Source organism: Mirounga angustirostris, unplaced genomic scaffold (assembly GCF_029215605.1).
Source record: "Mirounga angustirostris isolate CCGP_5_RB_7025 unplaced genomic scaffold, mMirAng1.0.hap1 SCAF_15, whole genome shotgun sequence".
NCBI lineage: Eukaryota > Metazoa > Chordata > Mammalia > Carnivora > Phocidae > Mirounga > Mirounga angustirostris.
In genome coordinates this window covers 7,769,567-7,787,278 of record NW_026991723.1, presented here as the reverse complement: position 1 = coordinate 7,787,278, position 17,712 = coordinate 7,769,567, and the positions used below count along the sequence as shown (strand labels likewise).

The 17,712-nt window shown below is 38.1% G+C and overlaps 1 protein-coding gene across 4 annotated transcripts in view; it reads right to left on the bottom strand.

Moving 5' to 3' along the window:
• The window catches only part of RFX3 (regulatory factor X3), a 302,075-nt gene that overhangs the window by 258,537 nt on the left and 25,826 nt on the right, over nt 1-17,712 (bottom strand). Inside the window, exon 2 of one of the 4 annotated variants that reach the window (XM_054509150.2) lies at nt 9,284-9,351. The exons of the other annotated variants lie outside the window; for them this stretch is intronic. The gene's annotated coding sequence lies outside the window, so the exon portion shown is untranslated. The remainder of the gene's footprint in view (nt 1-9,283; nt 9,352-17,712) is intronic. 4 annotated transcript variants of the gene reach the window in all.

Genomic DNA, 17,712 nt, shown 5'->3' with positions numbered 1-17,712 from the left:
AAAAAAATTTGTCATTAATAATCAAAGGAACACAAATTCAAGTGAGACATTTTCTTAAACTACAGGACTGGCAAAAATACAAAAAAAAATTATAAAGATTAATCACACCCAGCATCAGAGAGCATGCAAAGAAACAAAACATTAAAACACTATTCTTGGGGCGCCTGGATGGCTCAGTCCATTAAGCATCTCACTCTTGATTTTGGTTCTGGTCATTATCACAGTCAGAGATCGAGCCCCCCTCCCCCTGTTCAGGCTCCCTGGTCAGGCCCCATGCTCAGTGTGGAATCGGCTTAGGATTCTCTTCCTCCCTCTCCCTCTGCCCCTCCCCTTCCCTGCTCATGCCCTCACACTCACGCATGTGTGTGCACGCACACTCTCAAACAAACAAATAAATAAATCCCTATTCTTAAAAAAAAACACTATTCTTGAGAGTATAGAATGGCATGAGCTTACGTGCACCCTGATGTTTATAGCAGCAATGTCCACAATAGCCAAACTGTGGAGCCAAGATGTCCACTGACAGATGGATGGATAAAGAAGATGTGGTATATATATACAATGGAATATTATGCAGCCATCAAAAGGAATGAGATCTTGCCATTTGCAACGACGTGGATGGAACTGGAGGGTATTATGTTGAGTGAAATAAGTCAAACAGAGAAAGACATGTATCATATGATCTCACTGATATGAGGAATTCTTAATCGCAGGAAACAAACTGAGGGTTGCTGGAGTGGGGGGTGGGGTGGGAGGGATGGGGTGACTGGGTGATAGACACTGGGGAGGGTATGTGCTCTGGTAAGCACTGTGAATTGTGCAAGACTATTGAATCTCAGATCTGTACCTCTGAAACAAATAATGCAATATATGTTAAGAAAAAAAAAAAAGAAGAAGAAGAAGAAGGTAGCGGGAGGGGAAGAATGAAGCGGGGGAAATCGGAGGGGTAGACGAACCATGAGAGACAATGGACTCTGAAAAACAAACAGGGTTCTGGAGGGGAGGGGGGTGGGAGGATGGGTTAGCCTGGTGGTGGGTATTGAGGAGGGTACATTCTGCATGGAGCACTGGGTGTCATGCACAAACAATGAATCATGGAACACTACATCTAAAACTAATGATGTAATGTATGGGGATTAACATAAGAATAAAAAAAAAAAAGAATGGCATGAGCTTTCTAGACAGCAATCTGGTAGTTCAAAAAAACATGCAAGCTATACTCAGCCTTCTACCCAGTGATTCTATTCCTAACAACTCATATATAAAGGAAACTGAATGTTGAACAAAAAAGTATACACAATAATTAATTGTAACACTCTAGGATACTCCCTAAATGCTAGCTAGAGAATTGTTTAAATAAATATTCATACAATGGCACTAAAATGTTATCTACTATAAAAAAAATGCCAGTGAGTGTCAAAGTTAAAAAAATTGTATGACCCAGTTTTTAAGAGGAAGTGCACATATTTTTGTATTTGAAGGGAGAGAGGGCGTGCACGTGTGTGAGCAGAAGTACACCCAAGAATGCCAGAGTGAGAACAGATCAGGAGACGAATCCTAAGATAGGACAGTGATCTTGTGAGCAGATGTGATGTCATCTTTGAACAGAATGGTGATTTTTTTTTTTTTTTACTTTCCTCTCTGTACCTTTCTATAATTTCTGAATGTTTTACATTAAGCATGTATAATTTTTATAATCATAACACAATAATTTTCATTTAAAATAATTTCAACTATCATAAGCATGAGGTCCTGCTGACTTTCAAACATTATTACTTTTACTATAAAATACTGATTAAAAAGCACTTGATATGGATACTGAATGAAAATTTACATTTATTCCTCTTTCCAATGACAAATTAAAAATCAGAAACCCTTCATCGGATTATCTCCACTCACAAATTATCGTAATTTCTTTCAAAATGTCACTTAAAAAAGAAAGTGAAGCAGTGCTAGAGAATACACCTGACATAAGTGTGCGATATTATATGTCTGAGAAATAACTTGCATATGTAAAGTCCTGGCTTGATTTGATTCTACAGCTCAAAGAAATCCAGCATCACGTGGTATGTTAACTTGGTTGCTTATTAACTTATCCTCATTATTTACACAGTATAATGAGAATTCTCAATTAGCCATGGGTAAGATTATCCACAACTAATCTTGCTTTTCAGTTTGGCCATTGTGCCAAAGTGTAAGCAGTTTAGTGATTTGCTTTTCAGATCTCTCAGTTTGTTTACTTTGCATGAAACCAGGAGTCTAGAAAAAACAAATGCTTAAAATCAATTATTCAACTTGGATAGTGGATGGGTAAGTGGGCAGCTGTTATCCTCAGGGCTGAGAGTGTGAATGTCATCCAGATATACCACTACCCTGTCCTCCACCTGTGAACTTTGGAAATCTTTGGGGCCATTTTGGTCGTCACAAGGATTGGGGAGGGGGAGAGGTTATAATGTCATTTGGGTCCACAGACACTAAGGTGTGCTGTAACATGGGTACCCCACCAAGAACTACCCCATCTACACGGACAATAGTGTCCCTGGTGAGGGACTATGATTTTCTTGTTCAATGTTATATTTCTAGCCTACTACACAGCGGGCATTAAATAATTATGTGTTGAGTGCAGTCAAAACTGCACAAATAATACAAATAATATAAAATAATGAAGAGTGACAAGGGAGGAACCAGACAGTTTTCTACCTTGACCTGAGACAGACCTTTGTGGCTGGGTTCCATTATACTTAGGGAAATTCTATGATGAGACACATCTATACCCAAAGTATGTAGAAAAGCCTAATAGTCCACACCCAAATACAAATTATAAGAGGATTATCTTCCATCATAGATATCCAGATATAGGTCTTCCTCTGTTAGCAAAGATGAGCAATTGTATCAACTCAAGACTGCTGCCAACTAAGCTCAGTCTTGCCTCAGCAAGTGAGTAGCAAAACAGCATGTGACTTAAGAGTAAGACTGCTGCATTTAAATTTGGCTCTACCGTGCATTACCTGAGTAATTTATTTAACACCATAACATACCATTCAAACCTTGGCAATTTACTCAATATCTTCTAAATTCTCTTCTACAAGATGGCATAATGAAACAGGTTCACAACCCCCTATGTTAAGCCCCTGGGCCTGATATGTCACATGTCTCAGAATTTTTTCTTAATTTTGGAAAGTAATACCATATATATGTAACACCCCAGGTGTACCTAGGGCAGCAACACTTAATCATACAATCATACACATTGACATTTCTGCAGCTAAATGGATGAATGTTCAATTTGTGAAATAAAAAAAGACCCTTAAGTAGCCTTATCTCATCCCGTTCAGGTCCTGCAGCTACATTAGCTTTGCTCCAAACTTCGGGAAACCAGTGATTTTCAAAGCCTTTTGAAATTCAGAAGCGTATGTAAGAGATCACGGATCTGTAGTACCTACTTCCCTTGGAGAGATGGTGTGACAATGAAGTTCTTCTACATAGAAGGTACTTAACCCAGTGCCTGACACAGAGGTAGCACTTAATGCCAGTCACTGTTCCAAAATGTTAACCAGTTACTCAATGAGACACAAGATCCTGCAAGCTAGCTAAGGGATTTAGCTGACTTGTGTTAGCTGGGGGTGGGAGGAGGTGGGATAAGGGTAAGCACAGGTCAGAAGGGAACCTAAGACAATTACACTAATTAAAGTAAAACAAAATGACAGTTTACTGCCCATAAACTGCAAGAAAATAATGCATGTGTCACACTGAACTCTTAAGTAAACATTTACTTCCTTTCAATAACAGGGAGTTTCTCCAGGAGTTAAGATCTGAAGATACTTAATAACTTCTGCTTCACATGTGGTTTCCTACTTGGAACTCTAAACAGTTTTCTTCCTGAAAGTAGGTCTGATATTGAAGATTTTGCTCCAGGTAGGACCAAAACTGGTTTCTTCTTAATGTAAAAAAAAAAGCAGTGAAGTTCTTGTTGAGCAGGGCAGGATTACAGCAAAATTTAAGAAGTTCAATAGTAAATGGAAAAAGTATGTTCAATGAACCTTATCTCCCAAATGACCGAAATTCAATTTGCCCTTTTATGCTCTCTCTGTTGTATTGGTTTTCCTGACCCAAACTCCAGAGAAACTGTTAAGACTTAACAGGAAGAATGAAGAGAACCATCACTTGCTAAGCACTACTTGGTGGCAGGTACTGGGTTGTGTACTTCCCATGTATCCCTAATTTATTTTCACAATCTACAAGGCAACAGTTATTCTCCTAATATTAATAAGAATATTGAATTGCTAAGTGGGTGAACCATGATTCAGGTTTGACTAATTCAAAAACTCACGGGCTATTTGCACTAGACCACCTCACCAGAGGATATGGTGTTTTTCTCACATTCTCGACTGGTGTCTTCCTTTGTATTTTTTTCTCGAATATTTTTTAAGTGCACATAATAATATGGAATTTATAGTCTCTCTGAGAGTAAGGGCATTTTAGTTGTTTCTATGATCCCAAACTGAAAATGTACTTATAATTTTATCTTCATTTATCTCTGAAAAAATAAGGGGATCTCCATAAATTACATGCATCATCTTCAGTTTAAGAGCATATTTATATATATATATTGCATTGTGTTTCCAGTAAGCAGCACAATTATATTCAAAAAACCTTCAGGTTGGTAGAGATTTTAAGGCTAAAATATATATTTAGTTGAATAACCGTTCTGGTCATAAAGATTTTTATGGGGTGTGACTTCCCAAATGTCCCTCTATTGCCACTTCAGAGTGTCTTCTTTATGACAAATTAAAATTGCCCGTTGCTGGAGTGGTGGGGGGTGGGAGGGATGGGGTGGCTGGGTGATAGATATTGGGGAGGGTATGTGCTATGGTGAGCACTGTGAATTGTGCAAGACTGATGAATCACAGACCTGTACCTCTGAAACAAATAATACATTATATGTTAAGAAAACAGAAGAAGAAGAAGAAGATAGCAGGAAGGGAAAAATGAAGGGGGGGAAATCAGAGCGGGAGAAGAACCATGAGAGACGATGGACTCTGAGAAACAAACTGAGGGTTCTAGAGGGGAGAAGGGTGGGGGGATGGGTTAGCCTGGTGATGGGTATTAAGGAGGGCACGTTCTGCATGGAGCACTGGGTGTTATACGCAAACAATGAATCATGGAACACCACATCAAAAACTAATGATGTAAAAAAAAAAAAACTAATGATGTAATGTATGGTGATTAACATAACATAATAATAAAAAAGATGTCAGTTCATAAAAAAAAGTAAAATTTCCCCTTCTATAAGTTAAGCTCATTCTACTTAGGTCTGACTTTCAAGGAGATAACTTAAGGCTCTCTCTAATGTACCTGTCATTTTGCTGCTTTATTATTTTTAGCTGAAAGTTTGTAACAAAAAATAAAGACAAATACAAATAAATTTGAAAATAGATTTCAAAGTCTTTCTCCCTCTTCCTTCCCTAAACTAAACACATAACTTCCATGACTTGAGTCGTTCCTCACTCCTGTCAATGCCCATTTTGCTGCCCTTTCCAGTGCCTTTCCAACTGTTCTGTGTCCATAACGAGCTACGGAGAAAATAATTGAACATTATTAAAGTGTTTAGTTTAGCACTCTAAACTAAGAGCTCAATGACCTAAGTTTAAGAAAAAGAGTACTCCAGAGTCATGCTCATTTTTAAAAGTACAAAACTGTTGACACATATTCAATTTGTAGAATGCTATGATTTCAGACAATTACTCTCATCTTGAATTTGTGTGATTAACTTTTAACCATTATTAAATTTCATGATGTTTCGGTTGGACCACTGAGGGGATTTATCTTCAATTTGTAGGTAAGTAATCTCATAGATTGTTACAATACTAATAAGGCTTAAATGCATACTTGACTAAGGTGAAAACATACTTTGGAATCTATTATTATCGAAGACTCTAGAATTCTGTATGATGAAGGAACCACGCTTAACATTACTACCACTATAAATGCTACTCCACCCTAGAATTTTCAAGGCTCTAAACACACAAAGAGCTTACGGAAATCACTTTTAAGAACCAATGTACTGGGCGCCTGGGTGGCTCAGATGGTTAAGCGTCTGCCTTTGGCTCAGGTCATGATCCCAGGGTCCTGGGATCGAGTCCCGCATCGGGCTCTCTGCTCCTTGGGAGCCTGCTTCTCCCTCTGCCTCTCTCTCTCTGTCTCTCATGAATAAATAAATAAAAATCTTAAAAAAAAAAAAAAAAAAAAAGAACCAATGTACTTAACTACCAGACTTGGGATCATAAATACATTCAATATTTTTAATTGTATAAAAAATGATAATGCTTATTACCGTCACTTTACGGCCAACACAGGATATATTTCATATGGACAGTTCATGTTTTAGCTTTTATAAATTTATGTATTTTTAAAACTATACTATTTTAAAACCAATCATCATTGGCCCTGGTAAAAGGTGTATCCGGTATACTGTGTTAATTCAGTAAATATTGGTGGAAGAGGAACAGAAGCTAAGGAAAATGCCAAGAGCCTAATTCGTGTTTCTATACTCACAGCGCCAGTAGGAAGATGTATGATCACAGCTTGTAGCAGAAAATAAGAACAAAATAAGAGGCAGAGTTTGCTAGTCTGATGCACAGTCCATGCACAAAGGGCATCCTATCTTCAAATGGACATGGTCTTCAGGCCACCAACATCCCCAAGGGTGGCTCCTGAAGAACTTTTCTGATTGGAAAATAGAATTTGAAAATTAACAATACAGTGGATAAGAATCCTAGAGGAAGACTCCCAAGGCCTGGGTTCACACCCTAGATCGTCCATCTACTAGCTCTGAGCTTCATTCAAAGGTGTTTCGTAACCTCTCTCAGTCCTAGGTTCCCTACCCATAACATGGAGACAACCCCTGCCCCATATGACCGACCAGCTGAGAAAAGCTAACCAAGATGCTAAAGGCACAAAACAAGCTCATAAGGTATGATCTACCACGTAAATGGGAAGTATATTATAATCACTGTCTTATATGTGTAAAAACAAACACTTTTCTTCCCTACCACTACCACTCCCCCTTCCAAGGCAACTTCCTTATTTCACATACAACAAAGACATCCAGTGTTACCAAAGTGCAAGAAGGCCCAAAAATTGGATTAAAAGGAAAAGAATGGGAAGAACAGAAACATACAGAATTGTTCTCCACTGCTTCTCAAAATAATTCAAGGTAAGTTCATCTCTCACTACTCTCCAAGGGAAGGACTCCACAGACACATCTATTGGTTATTTTAAATGTCCTCTGAGATATTTTTAATAAACCTTATTTGTAAGCACTTTTAGTAGAAGTATACAAAAAAAAAAAAAACCTCTTTTCTCCAGGCCCATACTAACTGTCACAATTATTAGGTATGATATCAATGTCCACATCAGATGCCCTCAACTATGAAAACTGAGTAATTAGGAAAAAGAATATCACATTCACTTGTTTAATACAGACAACCCAAACAGCTTGAGATTTATGATAGAGTTGTAAGGCTTCCCTAGAGATACTATTTGGGAGAGTAGGTACTCTCTTTAAATACACTATCTGGGGGCGCCTGGGTGGCTCAGTCATTGGGCGTCTGCCTTCGGCTCAGGTCATGGTCCCAGGGTCCTCGGCGGGAGGTCTGCTTCTCCCTCTCCCACTCACCCTGCTTGTGTTCCCTCTCTCACTGTGTCTCTGTCAAATAAATAAATAAACTCTTTAATAAATAAATAAATAAATAAATACACTATCTGTGGTAAAGCTTACAATAGCCCTTGAATTATAACTCCAATACATAAACGTACAACTTTTTATTATAAATCATGTTACGAAGGCCTTCAGACACAAAACTATTCAACGTATCTTTCTTGTAACCTTATATCCATAACAAAATACTGGAAAATGTATAGGAGAATTTCTGGGTGCACCCTGTGGAAAACTTTTATCAAACCACAGGACTGAGACGAAGGATACAGCTCCAGCTTACTTCTCTTGAATCTTGGTTAAGTCTCTACCCAGCAGATTGTGTGATTATCTTCCCACAGAAGCTGAAGACTGAAGAAATATTAAAATAGCAATGTTTTATCATATTGAATGGGCTGACAATTGCATTTCAACTATGTGGAAATCTAAGGAAGTAACGTGGGTGCAAACATAATCTCAAACACCAATGATGAAGAAAAGCTTACAAGTAGTTAGACTCTATGCTACCCATCTGATGCCCGCCCCCACCACTCACCTGACCCCTACCCCTGCTCTTTTCACCTTTCTGAATGCCAGTGGAAGGCCTCTCCTTAAAGTACTCTTGTAGTGGAAGCGGAAGTTCGCACACCAAACGGCTGCGCCTTCCTACATAACCCACCCATTATTGAGTAGGAGAATTATGACATCAGCAGCATGTTAGCCCACATCCACTGATCCACATGCTACCATGTCCTGGGCTGGATTTCATAAGAATAGCTGTTATCTTTTACTACCTTTAATGTGAATTTACTCTGATACAGGCTAGATGTTTGGTAATCTATGAAACAACTACGGAAATGCACATGGCATTTAGTTACACTTCTGTTGACTGCCATGTTAGAATGCCAAACCCAGACACCATGCAGGGTGCCACATGGGTAACAAAGGGGTGGGAAAAGACTAACTTAACAGTCTCATATTTATGCTGTCAGTAAACCACCCTGAGCAAAGCACCTAGAATTTCACATTGCCGGAGCTTCAATGTTCTGTCTTACTATTTCCCCATAAACTGTGTGGGTTAGTGCATCATTTTCAACGCAGCATGCCTTTAATCCTACTTGGGGCAGGCTGGAGAGGTAGTTGGGTGGGAGGGCTTCTCTTGCACTTTCCATAGCCCCACAGAAAGCTAAGCTGTCCAAAGTGTTTACAAGTAACTGTAACCAAGGGCACCTGGCTGACCCAGTCAATAGGGTGTGCAACTCTTGATCGTAGGGTCATGAGTTCCCCAAGTTGGGCGTAGAGCTCACTAAAAAAATAAATAAATAAAATAAAAAGTAACCCATAACAATGTGAAGAACAGTTTAATACTGTTTTGTCTTAAACATATACAAGCAGAGAAAGAAAATAAAGTTCCTCACCATATGAACCATTGCCAATCATCAAGAGACGAAAAACTTTCCCAAAATCTTATATATAAAAACCGCTCTTGAAAAGATTTGGACATGAGACCCCCATATTAGACACATTAAAATACTGTACTTTGTGTACCTATAATTCATAATTTATAGAGAACATGTGATCAATTACCTCATATTCTTTCCATGAGCCAAACTCAATGTATTCTCTACCATAAAATGCCAGAATGACCAAGTAGCCTAAAATATTAAAAGCAAAGAGAATTAGGTTAACATTAAAAATGAATTCTTTGCTATCTACAAGTTATGTAATTACTTCAAATTACTGAATCTGTGGATAAATATTAACTGCCATATAACTGAATTATTTTTTAAATATTTCTTTGCATGACTGTTATCTACATGTTTAAGTTTCCTATTTAGCCAAAAAAGAAATTGTTTTGACAGGATGGGGAAGGAGAGAGAATTTTTATTTTTTAAAGAATAAACACATTAATAATCAGGAAAAATATAAGTGAGGGGAAATAATGGAGAGAAGGGTTCTTTGAAAGAATCTGTACTTCTAAATTGTGAAGACAAAAGACCAAACAGTTTGAGAATCAGCTTGCTAACTTATTATACAGAATGAAGCAAAAGCAAGAATGGATTAACAGCTGATATACCTCTGCTCATTCCTTAAAAATAATTAACTAAGATTTGTTTCTTAAAAAAAAACAAACAAGCAAAAACAATGCATAAAAAGGTCACATAGATGAAGAAATTAATACGAAATACATGATTATTCAGTTTCATGAAAATTTTAAAAAGAAATCTTTGGCTCAGGGGAGAACAGGCAAGATTACTTTTAAACTAATGATTTTTATTTGCTAATAAAGTAACTTTAGGGTAACACTGAAATACAAACATGTACTTAAGTGTATTTGCTTATTATATATGTTCATACCTTTTTGCCCTAAATTTGACCCATGGTATCAGATTTCAATTTAGTAAAGAGTATATCTGATCACTTAGTCAACCATAAACAGCATCATAGCTGCCTGGCATGATGTAGTTTTGTTTGTCTTCTTTTTTTCTTTAAGGGTAAAGATGACATTAAGTGATAGTTGCCATAAATTTTTATGTTGGTCAATTAAACTTAGAAAAATAACACAGAAAACAGGCACAGCTGAGTATATATGAACAAGCAACAGTCTAAATACACATATTTGGGGTTACTTGAACAAGACAAGGATCACGAAAATAATCACAGGTGTTTGCTGTGTATTTAGTCGATTACAAGTCAGATACAGCAAAAGTGCAATAATCTACACTAATCAACACACCAGAGTTCTCAAAAAGAACTTGGCAATTTTAACCCTATTATCAGATTTTCCTGTTACTTTGTCATTATGAAACAGGATATTTTCTGACATGATGTATTACACACAGTTACTATAAACTAAGTGACTAAACGATATTTTGTAACAACTTTGAGCACAAGGACTGAGTTTTATGTACCTACAATTAGATGTTTCTAAGATCTCTACTGGCTCTTTTATTTATTTATTTTTTCCAACGACCCTCCCTGATATGTAACTTGTTAAGTGAATACCGAGTTAGAAAATTCAAGCTCATCTACAGTCATCTCTGTCCTCTACTCCTCTGCAAACAGGTGACAAGCAGAACGTCCTCTCTGAACACCTTTTACCCCCTCATCTGATTGGACAAAAGTGCTCAGGATCTCTTCCTTTCATGAGTTCCTCAGGCACCTGTCACAGTTCACTGATGATGCAAATTTGTGTTTGCCACTGATAGTTTTATTTTTTTAAAGATTTTATTTATTTACTTGAGAGAGAGAGCGAGCGAGCACGAGCAGGGGAAGGAGCAGAGGGAGAGGGAGAAGCAGACTTCCCTGTGAGCAGGGAGCCCACTGACAATGTGGGGCTCAATCCCAGGACCCTGGGGTCATGACCTGAGCTGAAGGCAGATGCTTAACCAACTGAGCTACCTAGGTGCCCTCCACTGATCATTTTAAACTTAAAATCCAATTTGTTTCTTAAAGACTGTTCTCATATAATATGGTTCAATTATTCATTTGAGAAAGAATTGCAACTATTCTAGGTCCCACCCACACAAATATTAAATGCACATAGTCCCAACACACTACCATGCCAATCACAGCAAGATGCTTCCTCCCTCAAAGCTCTAACACTGACCCCACAAGAACTTATTTTCCTTAGTTCTTTCTACATTCTATAACATCTTTCTTCTCACATCTCTGGCACAGCTATTCAAATACCTTCATCTTGTCCTTCAACATCTATTGAGTCGCTACTGTGCACCTGGTGACATGCTAGACACAATGATGAACCAGTTACTTTGCACTCAGGCCCCATCTCATCTGCTCCCACAGACTGTCCGAACTTTCTCAGTGGCTTTATTCCCTCTCCTGCAACCTAGTGATCTTTGACCTGTCTCACTCTCATTTTCTCACACCCCACAACTAATTAGTAAACACGTCCTGCTGATCTGTCATTCAGGTCAGCTAATCCAGCCCAGCACTACCCTGAGATCCAGGGGAAAAGGGCCACTGACTGCCCTGGGCTTTGCACTTTTACCTCTGGCCAGATACTTCCACATAAAATGAGAAATCTGCTCGGCCCAGGGCCATGCTCTCTGACTCCTCTGGACTCTACCTCAGCAAATTCCCAGGACTTGAATTCCCTTGCAGAGCCCTGGACGATCATCCCCAGGGCAGATGGAGATGCAGGCATTCCCACCTCCAGGCCCAAAAGGTGGTCAAGAGATAGCTTGCAAGGAGTAGGGCATGTGGACATGCTCTGGCAGAGCCTAGGAGATGGGGGAAAGGAGGCAGACTGCAGGACAGGGACAAGGTGACAGAAGGCCAGTTCTCTCTTTGCTGCTATATTCTAGAACAGAACTCCTAAAAAATCTGAGAATTCTAAATGGTCATCCATCTCCCTATAAAGCTGTATTGGTCAAACTGGGAGGTAAGAGCATATTTTACTTAATGGTTAGCTGATCTGCAGCATTTAAGTACGTGGAAATATAATGAGTGAGCTTCTATTTGCATTCTTATGCCCATAAATGTTAGGAATGGGACAGGTTTCCACATCCTATTTCCACTGAAAATTCCCCAGCTCCAATCTTCATTATAACCTATCAAACGATGATTATTACAACAGTAGTGCAGAAGTAGTAGTAGTAAAAGGATCATTAACAATATCTCTCACTGAAGATCCTAGCATAGTAAGGGCATCTAATCTATACCAAACTCTTTCACACCCTTTGTGTTACTTACAACCCCACTCCCACCTGCCCCAGCTAGTTATCTACATCTTATCCATGAACTGAAAGTAAAAGGATGGCAGAAGGATTTGAACCAACGTCTTTCTGAATTAAAAGCCCAGGTTCTTCACCTTAGACTTCCTTTCAGATGATTATGAGCAGTTTACCTGGCTTCAGACCCACTCCCTGCTCATCTACACAGATCTGCCGGATTCATTTCCCTAAAGCACCATTTTTACCTTCACATTGATCCACTTTAAAGATAAATACTGGTCGGTTATGCTCTGTCCAGTTAAGTTCCAAATCCTTAGCCTGATTTTCCTTTTCACTCCATCTGCTTCATTATTTCCCAAGAAATAATGGAGCTATGGTTTGCATACATAGATATACATGTATATACATGTGTGGTGTGAAGAAACGCTTCACAGCACAATCATACCTGCCTCTTCCTCTAGCACACACTTAACTTCCAATACACCTTCAAGATCCATCTCACGTCCTCCCTCCTTCCTGAAGACTTCTCTAAAACTACTCCAGACCAGTTTCTGTGAATCCCCATTTGGTGAACCCCCAAAGTACTGATGGTCTCTACCAATCAATAAGTAACTAAACTGTGTGCTCAGCATGGCGGGGAGCCACGAAGGATAGGATATACAGTTTGACTTCAAATCCCTTCATGGAGTTAATCTTGTTGTAAGGCAGCATGGGAGAGACTGGTAAAGTGCCTCTAAAAACAGAGCACCTGGCTGAAAATCTGCTTTGATCCTCTATTAGCATGGGCTTTGGTGTTAAGTTTGCATAGTAAAGTAATTAGCAGCAGCTCCTTTATGATAAGCAGAATTTTTGATCCTGGAGCCCACTTAGACCTTAAATTTTTTGAGAACCCCAAAGAACTTTGGTTTCTGTGTATTACATCTAGTTGGTCACTGGTAAGTATTTGTCAGCTCTCCTTCCATCCCCTTAAAAAAGCCAGATTTATAGTTTCTGCTCATTTCCATAGTGTAAATATACCCAACATGGCTAGTCTCAAGCTAGCAATGTGACATCGGAATGTGGTGTTAGGAGGCGATGAGCAACACTCACTCGCTCGAGCTGGTACTAACCAGCTCCCGTCTGTCACTAGGTATGTGTCCCCAGTCATCATATTAGAAAGTAAAATGGGGAAAGGTAATAACTACTTATTAATTTAAAAATTACAATAAAACCATTACATCTTAACATAAGCTTATTTTTATGAAGTATATCTAAATTTTCCAAAAGATTTAATGAGAAGAGTGGCATTGTTTTACATTTTCACAAACTTCTTTGAATGTCTTGTATTAATAGAAGACAATGGGTTTCTCCCATTGACTTCCGCAGTCAAGCTGCTGTTTTGGTTGAATATATTAAGAAAATGCAGTCTCACGTAGACATTTAGGAGCTCTTGGGGCTGGTGACCCTAGGTATGCTCCATTCACACTTTGAGCAGCATTCATGTACGGTCTCCAGTTTGCATAAAACACTTCAGTGTGAAAAGACCTTACTAATAGTGTGAGTTTATTTAGTTTTTCTCACCTAGCAATTACCCCAATATGAATAATTCTAACTTTAGACTGCACTGAAAAGCAAGTTTATGCTATTTCATATGCATGTGTGTATATATTTGCAGACACATGTACATACATGTATATATATGTACACAAACCATAGCTCCTCAATTCAACAACTCAAAGTGGTAAGAATATCAAGGAAGAAAAAGATAAGGTGAAAAAGACCAACTGAAAACTTCTTCATTTGTAGGAGAAAAAAATTCTATGCAGAGAGAATATTTATGAAGCTAATGCATGAATCTTCACTGAGCTGGACATAATATTCAATTAAACATAAAAGGTACAATTATGTTCTACATTTTTACAAGTGGACAATTGTACCTTATGTACCAGATGGTAAGTCAGAGTTACATATTCACTGATGTCAAACAATGGCTTCTATCAGGAGAGAATCCTATTTCATTTGATTCTGAAATTTAAAACTTCCCAACTTAATGTTTTTGGCAATATTTAATTCTTCAAAACTGATATCATTTAACAGCTTAACAACATAAGCACATAAATCATAGTCGGGGGGGAAAAATTCATTGATTTAAAATTAGCGGAACTACTGGTAACAGCTAGTGGTTTTATCTGAAAGACTGTATCTGCATGACATTAAGTGCTATTTTTCCCTGGCTCTAAGTATCACTGTAGCCTGGTATTCTCCCTCTTAAAATATCAAGGCAACACTAAGCATTAAGCACGTTCTGTACCTCCTCCTCTCCTTAAGCTTAGCTGAAATTACCTTCTTCAAAGAATTGAAACAGGAGAGCCATTGCCTAAACCGGTTTAATTCCACTAGCTACTTCAAACCATTATATTTCAAACCACTTCTATTCTTTTGAAAATATTATCTTCTCATTAAATTAAGTGCCTTATGGTCTCTTTAGCAACAACAGAATACATTAAAATGTAAACCCTATTTCATCAATCAATGGTGAGCACGTTGAACATTTTTTAGGGGTAGGCCACAAGGTAGCAAAGGTAATCAGGTTTTTATGTGACTCTGCTGTTGCCTTATGTCTTAGCAGAAGCTACTGATAACTCATTTTCAGCTCCCCTATATCAACAATGTAGTGTTAACACAAGATTGGGCCCTTTACTCACTTCTACTCTTAAAGTTCTTTTACATGGAAGAAGAATTTGAAGAGAGGCTAAATGTTTAAATGATGTAAGGCCTACTGTACACCCTCACTAAAATAAATAAATTTGCTCTAGTCTTTAAATTCTACCCTTCGTGCAGGGAGTAAGTTCCTTCATCTGTCAGGGTGTACTGTTCCTATCATTTATTGCTCTTGCAATCTTTAAAGATCCCGCCCCAAGATTCAATTCTGTGAAGAGGGGTCACTGAATAAAAGCTTAAAACATTCCTACCCACTGATCAATGCTGACAATGACTCAACAAAATATATCGCGCATAATACCTCTCTTTGAAAACAATTTTGTTTCTAATTATATCCAGTTCCATGTTACTATTTTCAGCAGCCACCTTCTTCTGCAAAACCTTCCTCACACACTACCACAAAGAGTGAGCTAACCTAATGACAACACCAGCTACCAGTCTGAGAGCTAATTCTAGACTGTCATGCCAACTTCTCTAGATATGCTTATCTCGTTTTAGCTTTCACTTTTTCATTATAACCCAACTGAACAGATACTATCCCCACATTTACATAAAAAAATCAGAGATCGAAGTAGTTAAGGAATAAGTTCAAGGATAATTAGCTATCAAATGACAAAACCGGAACTGGAACTCAGGTCTCTCCTACTCAAAAGACCAGGACGCACACCTTTTCCTGACAGTGTTGCAAGCTGACGGTCCACATGCAACATGCTTCAGGTATTTATATTTTTTAAGGTAAAGACCTAAGTAGTCGTGGAAATTTGTGTATGTGGACTAAGCAGATGATTGTCTCCCATGGTATAGTTTGGGTCTCTGTGGAAATTTTATAGTTCCATGCAAAGTACTTTCAAAGTTCCATCAGTACTCTCCATGCAAGTACTACAACAGCCTTCTACTAATATTGTGACAGTCCTGACAAACATCTATATTCAAGATTAGCTGAGGGAGGTAATATTCCCACAAATCTGCTTTGTACCGAACCTATGTTGTGTGTTTAATGGTGAGCTGTGATCTCACACTCACAGACTGAACCACAGTGCATGTCCAGGCTTCACAAGGTAGAAGACAGGGACAAAGTCATGAATGGCTAGAACGTGTAGCAGGTCAGGCTACTTAACTGCTCAACTATAATTCAGAATCATTGATAGGATGGTTCCACAAAGTGCTACACAGTCGCTCTGCAAAATACAGATGGAACAAAGTCAAGCAGTACAACTCCAGAAATATGATTGAAGGTAACAACGACCACAAACACAATTTTTTTCTCTAGAAAAGCAAGCAATTCAATCTTGTGAAAGGGATGCCTAAATCCAAGTGTTCTATTGGCTTATTAAGGGATAAAAAATATTAAAAATATTTCGGAAAGTAATGATCTAGTTGCTAAAACTTCCAAAAAGTTTGAGTTCTGCCTGGTAAAGGTAGTATCTGCATTGGATCGGAATAACAATTCATCGGTTAGCAGAAACGAGCCGCTCTGGGGATGCCAAGCTCATCCCTGGATCTCTGATGCTTCATGATCAGATCCTGTAGTAGGACGCTAGTATAACATTAGGTGGGGGTATTAAAATATCTTAATGGGAAAATGCCACCACTGGTAAACTATTATCACAGAAATGCAAAAGAGCACACCACTCAATCACTGATAAACATCTCTACCTAAAGCAGATTTATTGTTAAAAAAAAAAAAAAAAAGTTTGTCTACCATTTACTTGTTCTATGCCATGTGCTTGCTTAAGAGGTTGATTCCACCTTTTGCTGAAGCTGTGTATTTTCTAATGTTTAGGGCGGCTGTCAAGTAATCAGAGTAAGCGGTGCCATTTTAATAAGGACGCCTTTTAATGAAATATAATAGGTCACAAATACCTAATTTCTGCTCTTTACTGTAATTGCCAGTCTTTACTATAACTGCCACTTTAACAATCTTTTCCAAATGCTGACACAAAAGATGAACAAATCAAGGGTATTAGCATGTGTGTGTGTTTACAGCTCATTGCTGTCAAAGGCTGTAGCTCCACTCCCAACTCCAGCAGCTACATGAGGATCCGTTCCTTTTGATGGAGGCATCCTGTTTCAGGTTATGAATGCGTCTGAATTAATCTCTTTTTCATGGCTACATAAGCAAACACATAGTAAAGAAGACCCGGGAGAATTGTTGACAAAGTTATAGCACAATATGACACCTTCAGGAATATCACAGACACATTTACTGTCACTGTGGAGGACTGTACATTTTACTACTTTATTCTTCTTCAATAAATCCTCTGCTCCATCAGTTATCAGCTCCCAATTTCAAAAAACATTGTTTACATATAGTTCAAATAGTGTGTTTTTTTAAAATAAATTGTAAATTATCACGAGTATCAGTTTTATATGCACATGCACATAAGTTGCAAACATAAAACTCCAAGGAGTTGCTGCAAAATTAAAGGAGCAGATCAGAGAGAAAACACAAACATGGTTTTTTATTTTTAAGAAGCAAATTCATTGTAACTATTTTACCAGAGCTCAATTTTAAGTTTATGATTTAAAAGTCTCTAAAAAAAAGAATTCCCTGAAAACTTCTTTACATGATAATCTTTTTACTTTTTTTTTTTGAGCATATTATTTTTTGTAACCAGT